Genomic DNA, 18,171 nt, shown 5'->3' with positions numbered 1-18,171 from the left:
CCCTCAATGTGAGCAAGTCAAAGGAGCTGATCGTGGACTACAGGAAAAGGCGGGCCGAACAGGCCCCCATTAACATCGAAGGGGCTGTAGTGGAGCGGGTCGAGAGTTTCAAGTTCCTTGGTGTCCACATCACCAATGAACTATCATGGTCCAAACATACCAAGACAGTCATGAAGAGGACACGACAAAACCTTTTCCCATCAGGAAACTGAAAAGATTTGGCATGGGCTCCGAGATCCTCAAAAGGTTCTACAGCTGCACCATCGAGAGCATCCTGACTGGTTGCATCACTGCCTGATATGGCAACTGCTCGGCATCTGACTGTAAGGCGCTACAGAGGGTAATGTGAACGGCCCAGTACATCACTGGCGCCAAGCTTCCTGCCATCCAGGACCTATATAATTGGCGGTGTCAGAGGAAAGCCCATAAAATTGTCAGAGACTCCAGTTACCCAAGTTATAGACTGTTTTCTCTGCTACCGCACGGCAAGCGGTACCGGAGCACCAAGTCTAGGATCAAAAGTCTCCTCAACAGCTTCTACCCCCAAGCCATTAGACTGCTGAACAATTCATAAAAATCGCCACCGGACAATTTACATTGACCCCCTGCCCCCCTCTTGTACACTGCTGCTTCTCGCTGTTTGTTTGTTACCTATGCATAGTCACTTCGCCCCCACCTACATGTACAGATTACCTCAACTAGCCTGTACCCCTGTGTAATCGATGTGAAATGGCTAGCTAGTTAGCGGGATGCGCGCTAATAGCATTTCAATCGGTGACGTCACTCGCTCTGAGACCTTAAAGGAGCTGTTCCTTTTACTCTGCAAGGGCCGCGGCTTTTGTGGAGCGATGGGTAACGATGTTTCGTGGGTGTCAGTTGTTGATGTGTGCAGAGGGTCCTTGGTTCGAGCCCATGTAGGGGCGAGGAGAGGGACGGAAGCTATACTGTTACACCTGCACACTGACTCGGTATCGGTGCTCCCTGTATACAGCCTCGTTATTCTTAATGTGTTACTTTTAATTATTACCGTAATTTCCTGACTATTAAGCGCACCTGAATATAAGCTGCACCCACTGAATTAAAAAATATATATTATTTTGAACATAAATAAGCCGCACATGTCTATAAGCCGCAGGTGCCTACCGGTACATTGAAACAAATGAACTTTACACAGGCTTTAACGAAACACGGCTTGTAACAAAAATAAATAGGCTTTAACGAAACACGGCTTGTAACAAAAATAAATAGGTTTTAACGAAACACGGCTTGTAACAAAAAATAAAAAAATAGCAGTAAGCTTTAGTTGTCTTTTTGAGTCAATTCCTCACGCTGCTGTTTCCAACGTCTTATCATCGACTCATTAAGACCAAGCTACCGTGCAGCAGCTCTATTTCCTTTTCCAACAGCCAGATCAATCGCCTTCAACTTGAAAGCTGCATCATATGCATTTCTCCGTGTCTTTGCCATGATGAGGGTGACAAAATGACTACCGTCATCAGAATGATGGGAAGTTTGAGAGTGCTCGATTTAATCTAAACAGTAAACAAAAAAGTTGTTTGACCTTAACCTGTTCGGCAATTTCATTGGTCTAATGAAAGCTTCATGCCGCCAAAAAACTGAGCACGTCACAGAATGTGTTTTTTTGGAGAAAAAAAATTGAAAGCGGGAAAAATCCATATATTAGCCGCGTCATTGTTTAAGCCGCGAGGTTCAAAGCTGGGAAAAAAGTTGCGGCTTATAGTCCGGAATTCACGGTACTTTTTATTTTAGCCTACTTGGTAAATATTTCCTTCTTCTTGAACTGCACTGTTGGTTAAGGGCTTGTAAGTAAGCATTTCATGGTAAAGTCTACACTTGTATTCGGCGCATGTGGCAAAAAAAAGTTTTATTTGATTTGATTTGAAAAGTCATGGGCTATACAGTGGGCTCTGAAATTATTGACACCTTTGACAAAGATGAGCAATAATGACTGTATAAAATATATAATTCAAATACTGAGCTATATTGAATGCCACATTTTTTGGGATATTATATTATTTTATACTAATATAATTACTTACTCCGAGAGAGTGTTTTTAATAAGTGTTTTTACAAAATTATTTACAAAATTATATGACTACCCTGAAGTACTCAAAGTGTAGTATTTGGTCCCATATTCCTAGCACGCTATGACTACATCAAGCTTGTGACTACAAACTTGTTGGATACATTTACAGTTTGTTATGTGCCCAATAGAAATGTATGATATTAGTGTGTGTCATTTTGGACTCACTTTTATTGTAAATAAGAATACAATGGTCTACGGATGTAAAATTCTGAATGCAATGTTGGATATAAAAAACGAACAATAACTAAATTAATGAGTATAATTTATTTTATGCCAGGTTTGTGTGTGTGTGTGCATGCATGCTGCCTGCTTACAGTCCTGTTTACATGTATACTGAACAAAAATATAAACGCAAGATGTAAAGTGTTGGTTCCATGTTTCATAAGCTGAAATAAAAGTTCCCAGAAATGTTCCATACTCACAAAAAACGTGTTTCTCTCAAATTTTGTGCACAGATGTAATTACATCGCTGTTAGTGAGCATTTCACCTTTGCCAAGATAATCCACCTGACAGGTGTGGCATATCAAGAAGCTGATTAAACAGAATGATAAATACACTGGTGAACCTGTGTAATGATCTGGGGACAATGAAAGGCCATTGTAAAATGTGTTTTGTCACACAACACAATGCCACAGATGTCTCAGGTTTTGAGGCAGCATGCAATTGGCATGCTGACTGCAGGAATGTCCACCAAAGCTTTTGCCAAAGAACTGAATGTTCATTACTCTACCGTAAGCCGCCTCCAACGTCGTTTTAGAAAATTTGGCAATATGTCCAACCGGCCTCACAACCTCAGACTATCAGAAACTGTCTCAGGGAAGCTCATCTGTGTGCTCGTCGTCCTCACCAGGGTTTTGACCTGACTGCAGTCAGGTCATAACCGACTTCAGTGGGCAAATGCTCACCTTTGATGGTCACTGGCTCGCTGGAGAAGTGTGCCGTTCACAGATGAATCCCGGTTTCAACTGTACCGGGGAGATGGCAATCAGGCGTTGTGTGGGTGAGCGGTTGGATGAGCCCAAATAAATGCTTCACAGAGTTCAGAGTTCACAAGTAACAGACACATCTCAACATCAACTGTTCAGAGGAGACTGCGTGAATCAGTCCTTCATGGTCGAATTGCTGCAAAGAAACCACTACTAAAGGACACCAATAAGAAGAAGTGACTTGCTTGGGCCAAGAAACACGAGCAATGGACATTAGACTGGTGGAAATCTGTCCTTTGGTCTGATGAGTCCAAATTTGAGATTTTTGGTTCCAACCGTCGTGTCTTTGTGAGATGCAGAGTAGGTGAACGGATGATCTCCGCATGTGTGGTTCCCACCATGAAGCATGGAGAAGGTGGTGTGATGGTGTGGGGATGCTTTGCTGGTGACACTGTCTGTGATTTATTTAGAATTCAAGGCACACTTAACCAGCATGGCTACCACAGCATTCTGCAGCGATACCCCATCCCATCTGGTTTGCGTTTAGTGGGACTATAATTTGTTTTTCAACAGGACAATAACTCAACACACCTCCAGGCTGTGTAAGGGCTATTTGAGCAAGAAGGAGAGGGATGGAGTGCTGCATCAGATGATCTGGCATCCACAATCACCTGACCTCAACCCAATTGAGATGGTTTGGGATGAGTTGGACCGCAGAGTGCAGGAAAAGCAGCCAAACAGTGCTCAGCATATGTGGGAACTCCTTCAAGACTGTTGGAAAAGCATTCCAGGTGAAACTGGTTGAGAGAATGCAAAGAGTGTGCAAAGCTGTCATCAAGGCAAAGGGTGGCTACTTTGAACAATCAACAATACAAAAAGAGAGTTTTATTTGTTTAAGTTTTTTTTGGTCACTACATGATTCCTTATGTGTTATTTCATAGTGTTGATGTCTTCACTATTATTCTACAATGTAGAAAATGTTAAAAAAGAAAGAAAAACCCTTGAATGAGAAGGTGTGTCCAAACTACTTTTGACATGTGTAAATTATGTAATATGCCAGGGAGATATGTATACTATTGCTAAGATAGTAATACTAAGTGTATGATGTGTAGTAAGCTGTTGGTAGCCCATGTGCTTCACCCTAATAATTTGGTCCGTTTCCCCTTCATAACTTATCCTGCTGTTCTGACTTGGTGGTGCACATGTAGCCTATAACCTGTTTTAGGGAAATGTCATCATTGATTATTGTAAGAGCTTTCATTGTCTTTCTTTTATGCTCCCTTTATTTATCCTACGGTTCTGACTTGGTGTACAGGGAGAATACTGTAAGAATGGCCCATGTTCTGAATTATGTCGCTGTACATTTCAAAAGTGCTGAACAAATAGTTATGTTCACTACTTCCATCTTAGCTTGCTCATTAATGTCTTAATCGAATTTACGGATTGCCTCTTATTTGCTCATCATTCCCTTATGCCATAGTTTGTGCATCTCAATTGTCAGTAGAAACCTCATTTGTTTAAGTAAGTCAGCCATATCAGCTATGTATTTTTAAAAGACAGTACATGAAGCTGAATGAACTGTTTCACTGCCAGACAAGGCTCTGCTGATAGCCAAGTGTAGCGGTGGTAAGGATTCATTCCATTGTGCTGAAAAGAAAGCTCTGCTGTTGGGACAACTTTATGTAGGCACCTTTTGTCACTGTTATAGTGCAATTAATGTATAGTTTAGCGTTGTGTTGTGTTGTGTAGTGGCTTTGCAGGCATGCATCTGAATTTTTTTGGCTTTTGTTTGCCCCACCTAGATTTACATTCTAAAATTGCCACCGGAAAAGTTCCCGTGTTGGATAGCCATAGCCAGCTAACATAGCATCCCTTTCTGTTTGAGCCAGGTGGTTAAGTAGGCTAAAATAGCTAGCTGCATTTTAAGCTAGCTAAGTAAGTGAAAGTGAAAAAGAATATACTAGGAAATATGGCTAGCTCTCTCTCTCTTGCTTCTCCTTAATTTAGAAAGAAATTAATTTGTTAATAACTTTTCAACTATTGTCTTTCTCTTTGAATCAACTACTCACCACATGTTATGCACTGCAGTGCTAGCTGGCTGTAGCTTATTATTTCAGTACTAGATTCATTCTCTGATCCTTTAATTGGTGGACAACATGGAAGGGGGTGAGAACCAGCCTCCTAGGTTATGTTTTGAAGTCAACGTACCCATAGGAGGACTGAAGCTAGCTGTCTTCCAGCTACACCATGGTGCTACCCAACATAGTTCTGCTGAGGCTAGTGTAGATCTTCATTGCAAAACAGTATGTTTTAATCAATTATTTGGTGACATTAAAATATTTGCTATAGTTTAAATTAACTGAGAAGGATGGTCCTACTCTTCCTCCTCTGAGGAGCCTCCACTGGTGTTGTAACTGTTGCCAAATAATGACATTAACATATTATTAAGAATGTGGCAGTAGGGTGACTCTTCTAGAAGGTCTCAAACCCAGGCCACCAGCACCAATGACAAGCACCCTAACCACTGTGCCAATAAGTGATATCTCTAAGGCATGTGCTTATTGGGCCAGTATAGTTAGGTCCTGTCCAGAATAAACCCTAACCCCTCCTCCCTAGGCATTTGTGTAGATCTGAAACTTGATAGGTGTAGGCAATAGGATGAATGCACTCTATAGTACTGTACATCTCAGCTCTGTTAGAAGTACACTCCAGAAAATATTTTATTCATCATTGTGATTCAGGAGTATCATTAAATCAGGTTACTATTCCACCAACATATGTATGTTTGGTGGGACATCGGTGGAATATTCTCCTACCCCACAGAAAACTGGACACAAGAATGTTTTTGCCATGTTCCCAGCATACGTGTCTAGAACATTAATATTTTATGTTCTGAGAACATGGCAACCATGTTCTGTGTATGTTTGGTGGGACGTTGATGGAATATTCTCCTAAAAGGTGAATATATGGAGCCCTCCACATTGTTAAAAATTTGGGAGGTGCACTGCAATGCGGTACGGAGCTCAATTTGGCCTCTGCATGCTTCCGGAGGCTTCTCATTTGCATCACACCCTCCAAACGTAACCTCCGACCATATTTTCGGATCAAGCATAAATTGGCTTTTACCCTCCAAAAACTGGACACATGAATGTTCTTGCAACATTCCCACGAAACGTGTCTAAAACATTAATATATTATATTCTGAGGACATGCCATCCATGTTCTGTGTATGTTTGGTGGGACATTGATGCAATATTCTCTTAACCCACAGAAAACTGGAGACAAATGTTTTTGCCACATTCCCATGAAACATGTCTAGAACATTAGTATCTTAAGTTCTGAGAACATGGTACCCATGTTCTGGGTAAATTATATTTGACATTAAAGGAATGGTCTCTTGGAAACATTCCTTGTACTTCACAGGAATATCCCTGTGAAAACATTAGTTAATGACTTAATGAGACTTTTAAGGGAAAGTTGTGGGAACGTTTGCTTTCGAGTAGGATTATCATTTGGCCGATACTAACTGTGGGTGTTTGGCATTGATTAAGGACTGTTAAGGACTGGGGCAAGGCCAGCAGGAGATTTACAGAACCTGTGAGGGTGACCTCAGGTTACTTAGAAGTTAGAGTGTAGCTAGGCCATATGACTAAGAAGAGTTGGTGTCACACCCTGATCTGTTTCACCTGTCTTTGAGCTTGTCTCCACCCCCCTCCAGGCGTCACCCATCTTCCCCATTATCCCCAGTGTATTTATACATGTGTTCTCTGTTTGTCTGTTGCCAGTTTGTTTTGTCCGTCAAGACTACCAGCGTTTTTCCCCTTGCGTCTGTCTTTTTCTATAGTTCCAGTTTTCCCGGTTTTGACTGCCTGCCCTGACCCTGAGCCTGCCTGCCGTTCTGTACCATGTCACACCGCCCTGGATTATTGACCTCTGCCTGCCCTGACCCTGAGACTGCCTACCGTTCTGTACCTTTTGACTCTGATCTGGATTACTGACCTCTGCCTGCCCTTGACCTGTCGTTTTGCCCTCCCCCTGATCTAGTAATAAACTTTTGTTACTTAGACATGGTCTGCATCTGGGCCTTCCATAAAATGTCATAGTTTGTTGTGAAGGACATAATATAGCTCCACACACTTATACATTTAAAGATGTTCCCTGGGCTATTGATGGACAGTAAAAGGGTTGCAGAGGAAGTGGAGCTGATCAAGCATGGTGCACAAAGCCCAATATCTTACGATCAATCCCCAGCCACCATAAACGATCACATACAGCAAGTTTTACTATCCTATGGTGCCTCTTGTTTGCCTTATAGAGATATTGGGATTAGTGCACAGTTTCCCAGACCAATGCATGTGTCACCCCAGCATGAGAGCTCATTCTTCATTTCAGGTGTCACATGGGCTGGCCAGCCATCGTTGTTAGTAAAATAAATGCATATTAGAGCAATTCACGCCAGCAATTTCCAGATAGTCCCAGTAAGCATTAGATAGAATGCCGCGGACCTGTGGGGAAAACAACCTTTGGTTATCTCAGTTACCCCATTGGCTAACAGCAAATACTTTTACCTTTTTCGAACACAACTTTCTTGTTGTCCGCTTGTTTTAGTCAATCACGAAACTACCTTTAAAATAGTACAACATGTCTAAAGATTACTTTTCAACATTGCATTCTCACTACTTAGAAAAACATACTATTGTCGAGCTTCCCCTCATGCCCCTTTTCACGACGGTGCTAGAAGCCACGTGAGTGAGTGCTAGCTAGCTACCAACTGGAACATTAAGCCAGCCAAGACCAACAACACAAACAAACGGACTAGAAGTACTCACTACAAGTAGTGAATTGAGTTATACTAAACCTGTGATTAAATGTTTTCCACACACATAGCTACGTGTAGCCTATTTGGACATCTCCCACACTGAATAGCCTGAAGCCACAGGGCTCCTCTCGCAGGCTATATTTTCCTACTTGGGAGCATTGTGAGCCGTAGGTCGGGGTTTTTGACCTAGTTACATGTACATTGAACAACACAGCAGCTTTTCGACATGTTTTGTTCTTTCTTTATGACTCAAAATTGACGATGAATTTGGCTGTTTTAAAATGGGGGTCGATAGGAAGTAATAATTGTTTACCACAATTTGTGAGCGTGGTCAAGGGGACTTCCTTATTATGTTGATATTGACTCTGGGAATGGTAATTTGGCTGTTGAATGGCCTTCTGACATGTGACAGTCCAGTTCCATGGTTTCTCTGTCTCTAGTAACTTCCCGAGGGGAGGACTGACGGTGGAGTGGGCCTATCGAGGACACTTCTGGGAGATTTAGGATTGCATTGACATTGGAGAGGTGCAATTCCTATGACGTGAAGAAGGCCAACTAAATTGATGGCATTTCTTGTCAATGAGCAACAGGTTATGTTGGTTCATACTAGCCTTATGCGCTTGTCATGTATGGTTGCATCCTTCCCATACACCTTAATGTCACCAAATCAACATATAAGGCAACTCCAGTGCAGACAACCAGGATAGTGGACATGATTGTCTGTAAGAAGCAATGTGCCAGCTCAACCCGAACAGGATAAGAGGGCACCGGAACATCCCAATGTGCATCACAAATGCAGTTATCCAGCGAAAGGTCGTGTTGGAGTCAAGCAGCCATATTGGACAAGCAATGAATCAAAGCTTACTTCTAAATGATAAGGAGGTGACATAAGAGTCCAATCTTGGAGGCACAGTTATACCACAGTGGGGAAAAGCTGTAGAGATATGGAGTGGGTTTGAGAGTCCAGGGTTGGATTCTCTTTCCTCTCGTTGGAGCCTCCCAGTTGCCTCATTGATCCTCAAAGAGGCTTGTCACTTGGAATACTTGGTGTTGCCATGCCAAACAGCCTACTTCCTTTTCCTTGTACAGACAAAGGTCTTGGAGTGTATATGCTGGGCGTATTGGATTCCTAACATAGTTGAAGTACACAAAAATTGTCTTGAGTACAAGTCATACAGTACAGGTCCACAAATCTTAAAAATGTCTCTCATTAAAACGTGCTCATAAACAGGTGACTAAACCACTATTAAATGGTATTGTGGTGGCCATATTTAATTTGGGATGCTATATTGGATTTGGAGAAAAATCTAGGTGGGCCCCCTAATGTAATTGCAAGAATAGGGGCTGAACATATAAAATTCACAGAGGAACTTTTGGCTGGAAAGAATTACAGTTTTCAGTCTCAGCCTACTTGCCTTAGAGCCAATTACAATAGCCACAACATCAAAAAACATGTGTAGGCCTAATTGTATGCATTCTGTCAGGCAGGACCATACAGCACTGAATGAGAGCAAATTTGACAGTTGACAGTTGTCTATTGAACAGCTACCAAAAAGTGAAGTTCACATTCATCCTACATTTTAATCGTTGGTATTCTCTGCATATTATATCTGTATGTTTACAGGTCTATATTTCCAAGATGCCTTCAGATGTCCTAATGCTGTTTGTTTGTGTATGTAGGGGAGACAACCGACTATTTGTATTTCACATTTTAACAATATCTGAGCTAGAATTTTGGGTTAGATGTGGCCCACCCCTCTCCAGCCAGGGACTACTCTGCACTTTTGTAGCTTTTTTTGATAGTATGATAAAAAACCTGTTGGTATTGCTGTTTAGATGTGATGACATGTATGCCATTTTTTGGCTCACGCCATGCATTATTCTGCACTTTTTGAGTTTAGGTTGTGTGTCACAATATCTATACATTTAACCGCTTTTGCGATTAAATATTTTTACACAACCATTTCATATCTGGGAGACCTTAGAGATGTGCTTTGTTATACCTCTGCTAGTACCTCTCTCTTTTTTGAAGATGGGCCACTTGTCTAGCCTAATGAAGGACTCTCTCATTGTGGAACTCTTAAGTCTTATAAGCAGCTGGTTTCTGCTGTGGGAAAATCCCATGCTGCTGATGCCTTCCTTCAGGCTTCTGCTGTTTTGGTGAAAATAATGTCTCCCCATTTCTGTAGCTTCCTAATGGAACTATCCTGAATAGCCTAACATATAACTGTTGCTGAAGTAATGCATCTGGCCTTGTATAATTCAGTGTTGTTGTAACCAACACTCAGACAGACAAACAGACATTTTTCAACCGTTTAGAATTTTTCACAATTATAAATAAAGGTCAAATAAATAAATACATTTCCTATGCAGTTAACGGATAAAAAGGTATTCTGTCGGGAGGAGGTGCGTGAGTCCTCTGTTATGACAGATGGTAACCGTATATATCTTCCAGTGGTGTAAAGTACTTACGTAAAAATACTTTAAAGTACTACTTAAGCAGTTTTTTGAAGTATCTGTATTTTACTTTACTATTTATATTTTTGACAACTTTTATTTTACTTCACTAAATTCCAAAAGAAACGTATGTACGTTTTACTCCATACATTTTCCCTGACACCCAAAGGTACTCGTTACATTTTGAATGCTTAGCAGGACAGAAAATGGTCCAATTCGCACACTTATCAAGATTACATCCCTGGTCATCTACTGCCTCTGATCTGGCGGATTCACTAAACACAAATGCTTTGTTTGTAAATGATGTCTGAGTGTCGGAGTGTGACCCTTGCCATACATAAACTAAAAAAAAAGAAGAAAATTGTGCCGTCTGGTTTGCTTAATATAAGGAATTTTAAATTATTCGTACTTTTACTTTTGATACTTAAGTATATTTGAAACCGAATACTTTTAGACTTTTACTCAAGTAGTATTTTACTGTGTGACGTTCACTTTTACTTGAGTAATTTTCTATTAATTTAGCTTTACTTTTACTCAAGTATGCAATTTAGTACTTTTTCCATCAGTCTTCTGTGAAGCTTTAGGTTTAAGTTCAGACAATGGTCAAGGTTATGGGGAGGAGAGCGGAGATGAACATAAAATAACAATTGTGAATTTCATTGTCTTTGCCTAATAAAATGAACAATATCGAGAAAACTGTTCAGCCAAGGCTAGATAGGATAATATTTTCTCGTCATAAAAACTATTGTTCTTTAAATATCTTGCTGTGTAGTCCTAACAGTCACCCTGACCCAACCAATAAAATGACTGATTTCGTTAAAAGCCTTTCTAATATATATTCAGAAGCGTAACATAAACGGCATCCGCAATCCATCAACCTAAAATAAGACAAAATATGTCATAATACAACAGGCTACACACGACAATTCGTGCGAATTGCCTACATCTTAGAAATAATCAAATCTATAGTCTTGCATAAACAGCACACTGCTGAATTAATAAATGATCCTATTGACCACTTCGAAATTATATGGTCGGCATTGCCAAGTTTGATGAAATGGCACTATTTCTACAGGCCATATAAGACCATTTAGCTTATCTTTTCGAATCAACTGCATAGGAAACGACACCAAAATGTCATTTTAAACAACGATTTTGTTTTTACAATATCCGCAAATTCTAAACATGGACCTACAATTTAATTTGATATTCGTGTCAGAATGTTTCTGTTTGTTGAGGCAAATAGGTAGTTTTGACCATGGTTAGGAAAAGTTTATAGCTACGCGAAATCGTGAATGCGTCTGTTGTTAATAATCAGAATGAGCAACGTCTAATTTCTTGTCCACCATTTTACAAAAATGTTTACTGGACATTTATACTTTTATTTACAGATAATAAATGTTGATTAATATGTGCAAAATGTGTAATTTGCATAAGCCTATACAATATAATGCCTAAACTAAATAAAACCATCATTATTTACAGAACACATGGGCTACCTTTTGATTTTCCTATGTAGGCGTACTTCAAATGTGGGCAACCTATAAACTACTTTACAACGACCTGCAATGATTTCATTTGATCAAAATCTGATATGAGCAAATAGTAAAAGGTAGCCTACCCACTGTCCACATACGTCAATTCAACGTCTATTCCACGTTGGTTCAACATAATTTCATTGAAATGAGGTGGAAACAACTCTGATTTAACCAGTGTGTGCACAGTGGGTAGGCTAATGTTCTCACTCTCAGATTATTCCTCAATAAGTATGGGTGCTGAATCCCGATGAATAAAGTCCACAATGAATGAGATGGACAGACAGCACACCAAAAGCATGGCTTAAATAGGCAAATCCATAGATTATTGAAGACTAATTGTTGGTTCCTGTGGTGAGATACACGCTCCTCAGTAACTCTCCCTGATGCACACACACTTTCCATGTTCTTATTTTGCCCACATGATCTGTCATCATGAGGTTTAAAAAACACACACAACAAAAAAAAATCAATGAGAAAAAGAATGTATATTTGTGGTCCCTACAGGTGTAGCCATAATAAGACATAATCTGTCCCAGGGGGCCTCATTCTGTAACACCATTGTGATTATGGCCAGGCTGTGGCTGATTACTCTATATGGCACAAGTATTACTCTCATGTTACGTTTGCCTTGGTAGAGAGGAGCCCTGAGGAGCTCCAATGTTTCATCTATTTTATTCAACTTCATTATCAATTGCGTCAAACAAAGCTTATAATTGGCCACTTGTGGCTAAACCATGTTGGAGATCACACATTTTAAAACAGCGATTAATTCCCTCCCTGAATAGACCTGAGATTGGGTCCAAACCTTAAACCGAACGGAAATGAGATCCAGGTCTAAATTTATAATGCAATGTAATCCAACCTCTTTCTCTCACACTGACTGCAATTGTGTATGAAGACTGTATACTGGAAAGTGTAGCGCATTCTTTGCATCATATGTGCTCCGGACACACACACACACACACACACACACACACACACACACACACACACACACACACACACACACACACTCACACGTGGGAGGGGAGACGCCAAGCAGTCTGGGCTGAGTTGAGAAGTATTGTTATTAACTTTTTTCCCCCAGTGTGAATAAAAGCCACAGTAAGGGCACATCCCTGCTCCATGGCTGCAGGGCCTGGCTTTGTTCTCCTCCATAATGCACACATAATTACAGTCTTAAAGAGTGGCTGAGCCTCCCTTGCTCGCTCTCTCTCATCTGTCCCTCACCTTGCACAGCTATGACAAGCGTCCACGACTCCACCTAGCTACCTATGTATACCCCAAAACAATTGCTTGGTGCCATGTCACCAGTTTGGTAACCCTGCTATCACTGGTTTCTCAGCAACGTCCATTCCTCCATCATTAGAGCATTTTTCTTTTTCATCCCTCAATCTGTAGCCTTTCATTGGACATACAGTACCAGTCAAAAGTTTGGACACATCTAGTCATTCAAGGGTTTTTCTTTATTTGTACTATTTTCTACATTGTATAATAATAGTGAAGACATCAAAACTATGAAATAACACACATGGAATCATGTAGTTACCAAAAAAGTGTTAAACAAATCAAAATACATTTGAGATTCTTCAAAGTCACCACCCGTTCGTTGCCTTGATGACAGCTTTGCACACACTTGGCATTCTCTCAACCAGCTGCATGAGGTAGTCACCTGGAATGCATTTCAATTAACAGGTGTGCCTTGTTAAAAGTTAATTTGTGGAATTGCTTTACTTCTTCATGCGTTTGAGCCAATCAGTTGTGTTTTGACAAGGTAGGGGTAGTATACAGAGGATAGCTTTATTTGGTAAAAGACCAAATCCATATTATGGCAAGAACAGCTCAAATAAGCAAATAGAAACAACAGTCCATCATTACTTTAAGTCATGAAGGTCAGTCAATCCGGAAAAGTTCAAGAACTTCGAAAGTTTCTTCAAGTGCAGTCGCAGAAACCATCAAGCCCTATGATGAAACTGGCTCTCTTGAGGACCGTCACAGAAAAGGAAGACCCAGAGTTACCGCTGCTGCAGAGGATAAGTTCATTAGAGTTACCAGCCTCAGAAATTGCAGCCCAAATAAATGCTTCACAGAGTTCAAGTAACAGAGACATTTCAACATCAACTGTTCAGAGGAGACGTGAATCAGGACTTCGTGGTTGAATTGCTTCAAAGAAACCACTACGAAAGGACATCAATAAGAAGAAGAGACTTGCTTGGGCCAAGAAACGGGCAATGGACATTAGACCAGTGGAAATCTGTCCTTTGGTCTGATGAGTCCACATTTGAGATTTTTGGTTCCAGCCAGCAAGTTTTTGTGAGACACAGAGTAGGTGAACAGATGATCTTTGCATGTGTGGTTCCCACCGTGAAGCATGGAGGTAGAGGTGTGATAGTGTGCATGTGCTTTACTGTTGACATTGCCAGTGATTTAATTAGAATTCAAGGCACAATTAACCAGCATGGCTACTACAGCATTCTGCATCAATATGCCATCCCATCTGGTTTGCGCTTAGTGGGACTATCATTTGTTTTTCAACAGGACAATGAGCCAACACACCTCCAGGCTGTGTAAGGGCTATTTGACCAAGGAGAGTGATGGGGTGGTGTACCAGATGGCCTCCACAGTCACCCAACCTCAACCCAATTGAGATGGTTTGGGATGAGTTGGACCGCAGAGTGAAGGAAAAGCAGCCAACAAGTGCTCAGCATATGTGGGAACTCCTACAAGATTGTTGGAAAAGCATTACAGGTGAAGCTGGTTGAGAGAATGCCAAGAGTGTGCAAAGCTGTCATCAAGGCAAAGGGTGGCTACTTTGAAGAATCTAAAATATATTTTAATTTGTTTAACACTTTTTTGGTTACTAAATGATTCCATGTGTGTTATTTCATAGTGTTGATGTCTTCACTATTATTCTACAATGTAGAAAATAGTTTTGAAAAACTTTTTTTTTTAAACTTGATTGAGTAGGTGTGTCCAAACTACTTTTGACTGGTACTGTACCTCTCAATTTAATCTCATCAATTCCTCCAATCCTCATCACTACCTCTGTTAGGTATTTGAACTAACTGTAAGTCGTTCTGGATTAGAACCCAAATGACTGAAATGTAAATGTATATAAGAAAGAACAGTTGTCATACTGTTGAGTTGAGGAACGTTGGTAGTATCTTTCATCCCTGAGTCAAGGAGATGTGTGCATCATCAGCAACATTATAATAGAGATATTATATACCAGCTAATGACATGACCTTGGGGGAACAACTAAACAGAAAATAGGCCTAGAACTGAACCCTGTGGGACACTACAGTCTTGAATCTACAACATGAACTCTACTTACTGAACTTACAAGTCAGTGGTCTGCCTGTCAACCAAAGAGTGATATCTATTCCATGCTCTTAGGGTGTACAAGACAAATCCCATGTAATACATTTTGTTTGTTACCCTGTGGCAGATGACATTCGAACATTCACAATGCCAGTGAATAGCATATGCTGTTAAATTCTTGAGTTTGTGCATGGTGATTGATGACCTGTGGTTGATGTAAACTGTGCCACACGGAGAAGAGTGGGGTGGTATACTAATTCAGAGCCATGGCCTTACAGAGTCTGTGGAGGCCCCGCAAAACAAAATAACAGTACTGTTTTAATGAGTAGATATGAAGACAGCTTTGTGACAAAATGTCAGTGTAGATTCAGTCTATCCCCCACTGGCCTTAAGTTTGAGGCTGATGAACAGACTGAGTCTACATTGACTTGTAAGTTCAAGATGTGTCACAATGTGTGAACCCATGATTTCAACTCAAACTCATAGGAGACTAATATATCATGACTCGTGACATTTCTATTGTACATTGTGCATCTCTCCATGGTAGACTTCAAGATTAGCATGATGTGGTGATGGAAATGTTACTAAGGTGGGGGGGGGGTTCAAGGTTTAGGGGTGACATACACATCAACACATTGAACCCCCCAAAATGACATTTTACAGCCATAAATGTGACAATAATTACTAGTATTTTTTTCAACGCTATTGGCACAGTGAGTATGGTCCCAGTGTAGTTCAATTAATCTTCTGACCCGTCTTGGATAAAAACCCAAGAGCTGGCAACATAGAGGTAAAATGACAGGGTTCATGAGAGGGGGAGGGCGTGCCCGACGATTACAGAGGTGAAATCAGAGCGCCGAAGAATGTTGGCGCGAGATGAAAGCGCAGGAATCTATCATTCTCGACACGTCATTCTTTTGGCGTAATAGCACGGGTCCTTCGGCAGAAGACAACAAACATGAACTTCTAAAGTCGAGAGAGACAATACTGTGTTTTTTCTTGGCACTCAGCACAGGGATAAAAGTACAGTGTGAATGTCTCAATGGAATCTGTTACGTCTTATCTTCAGAAGATAAGATAAATATGTATGTTCAGACTGTCATTATTTTCAGTAGGCTATATAGACCTAGCTTTTTTGCAATAGCCTATACAAAGACTGCATACCAACAGATAGAATCAATTAGCCTAAATTTGGTCTATACAATTTACAACAGGACATCATGTCTATAGACCAACCATATTCTTGATTTGTGCAGCAATCCAAGTAAACACTAAAGGACACTACTTTAAGGTCTAAAAGTTCATGAAAGATGTTTAAATATTCTACTGATTATGGCAGGGATTTTGTCGATTTAAAGTTGCATCAAGACATGCACTCTACAGGTCTAAATTATACCTGAGGACTGCACAGTGCATTCTTGCTCAATATTCCAAGATCAAGTTGGCGCTGTGGCTCCCTACAAAAGATAGCGACAGGCGTTCAAAGAGCTGTTAAGTCAATGCAAGATTAACAACAGGGTTGGGCGAACTGCCGCCGGCAAATAATAAAATACCCTTGTTGTTCATATTTGTTCTTTATTTGCACTAAATTGACACGTTTGGGGATTGTAAAACTGTATGTAGCCTATCGAGTTATGCTTTCCCTTGGGTTCCAATTCTAATATAGGCTACAAATGGACATTTGGTGAAACTAAATGTGCAAACGTGTTGGCTCATTGCATGGTAACGTGGTTGCATTGTTGGCCCCTTGCCAGCAAAGTGGATATTGGGACTTGTTTTCACTTCAAAGTGTTTTAGTTCGTTGCTTTTTTTCTGTTGTGTGACTTAACCTAGCCTCTAATTATTTTTGCCATCGCGCACTTTAAGCCTACACTGCATTTGTATCCTCTTAAAACAGGTAGGCACCTGATGTGTTATCATACAATATTGTTGTTGCTTTTTTGCATTTTCATGTATTGAAAAAAACTTGATGATTGTGTTACACAAATATGAATATGGTGAACCATTTAATATGCCAACATTCGGCTAGATGTTCTTTACCATTCGACCATCAGATTTGCCACCAATGCTCCTTATAGGACACATCACTGCACTCTCTACTCTGTAAACTGGTCATCTCTGTATACCCGTCGCAAGACCCACTGGTTGATGCTTATTTGACCCTCAAGCCTCACTCCCCCCTATCTGAGATATCTACCGCAACCCTCATCCTCCACATACAACACCCGTTCTGCCAGTCACATTCTGTTAATTGTCCCCAAAGCACACACATCCCTGGGTCGCTCCTCTTTTCAGTTTGCTGCAGTTAGCAACTGGAACGAGCTGCAACAAACACACAAACTGGACAGTTTTATCTCAATCTCTTCATTCAAAGACTCAATCATGGACACTCTTACTGACAGTTGTGGCTGCTTTGCGTGATGTATTGTTGTCTCTACCTTCTTGCCCTTTGTGCTGTTGTCTGTGCCCAATAATGTTTGTACCATGTTGTGTTGCTACCATGTTGTTGTCGTGTTTTGTTGCTACCATGCTGTGTTGTCATGTGTTGCTGCCATGCTATGTTGTTGTCCCATATATATATATATATATATATATATATATATATAACACTTTTAAAATGTATTTTCGTAATCCCAGCCCTGTCCCCGCAGGAGGCCTTTGTAAATAAGAATTTGTTCTTAACTGACTTCCCTAGTAAATAAAAATCTTAATAAAAAATAAAAAATGAAATACAATTCGTTATAGACTAAATGTTTTCAATATTATTTGAAATAAATATAAGCCATTATTATGGGATAGGCCTATTTAATTCCACCGAATAGCAGACGTTGGAACATGATTACATAGCCTACTATATGAGGATGAATGGTTCACCATAACGACTACAGTAGTATTTTTATTTGAGTATTACTGTGTAGGCTTGTGTGTAGACCTAATAGTTAGGCTATCATAATTATTCAGGGGGTCTCAGTCCTGAAACGTTATCTTCCGCGCGTTGCTCA

This window comes from Salmo trutta, chromosome 32, assembly GCF_901001165.1.
Source record: "Salmo trutta chromosome 32, fSalTru1.1, whole genome shotgun sequence".
Lineage (NCBI taxonomy): Eukaryota > Metazoa > Chordata > Actinopteri > Salmoniformes > Salmonidae > Salmo > Salmo trutta.
The sequence above is the reverse complement of the archived record's forward strand: the minus strand, read 5'-3'. Positions refer to the sequence as shown.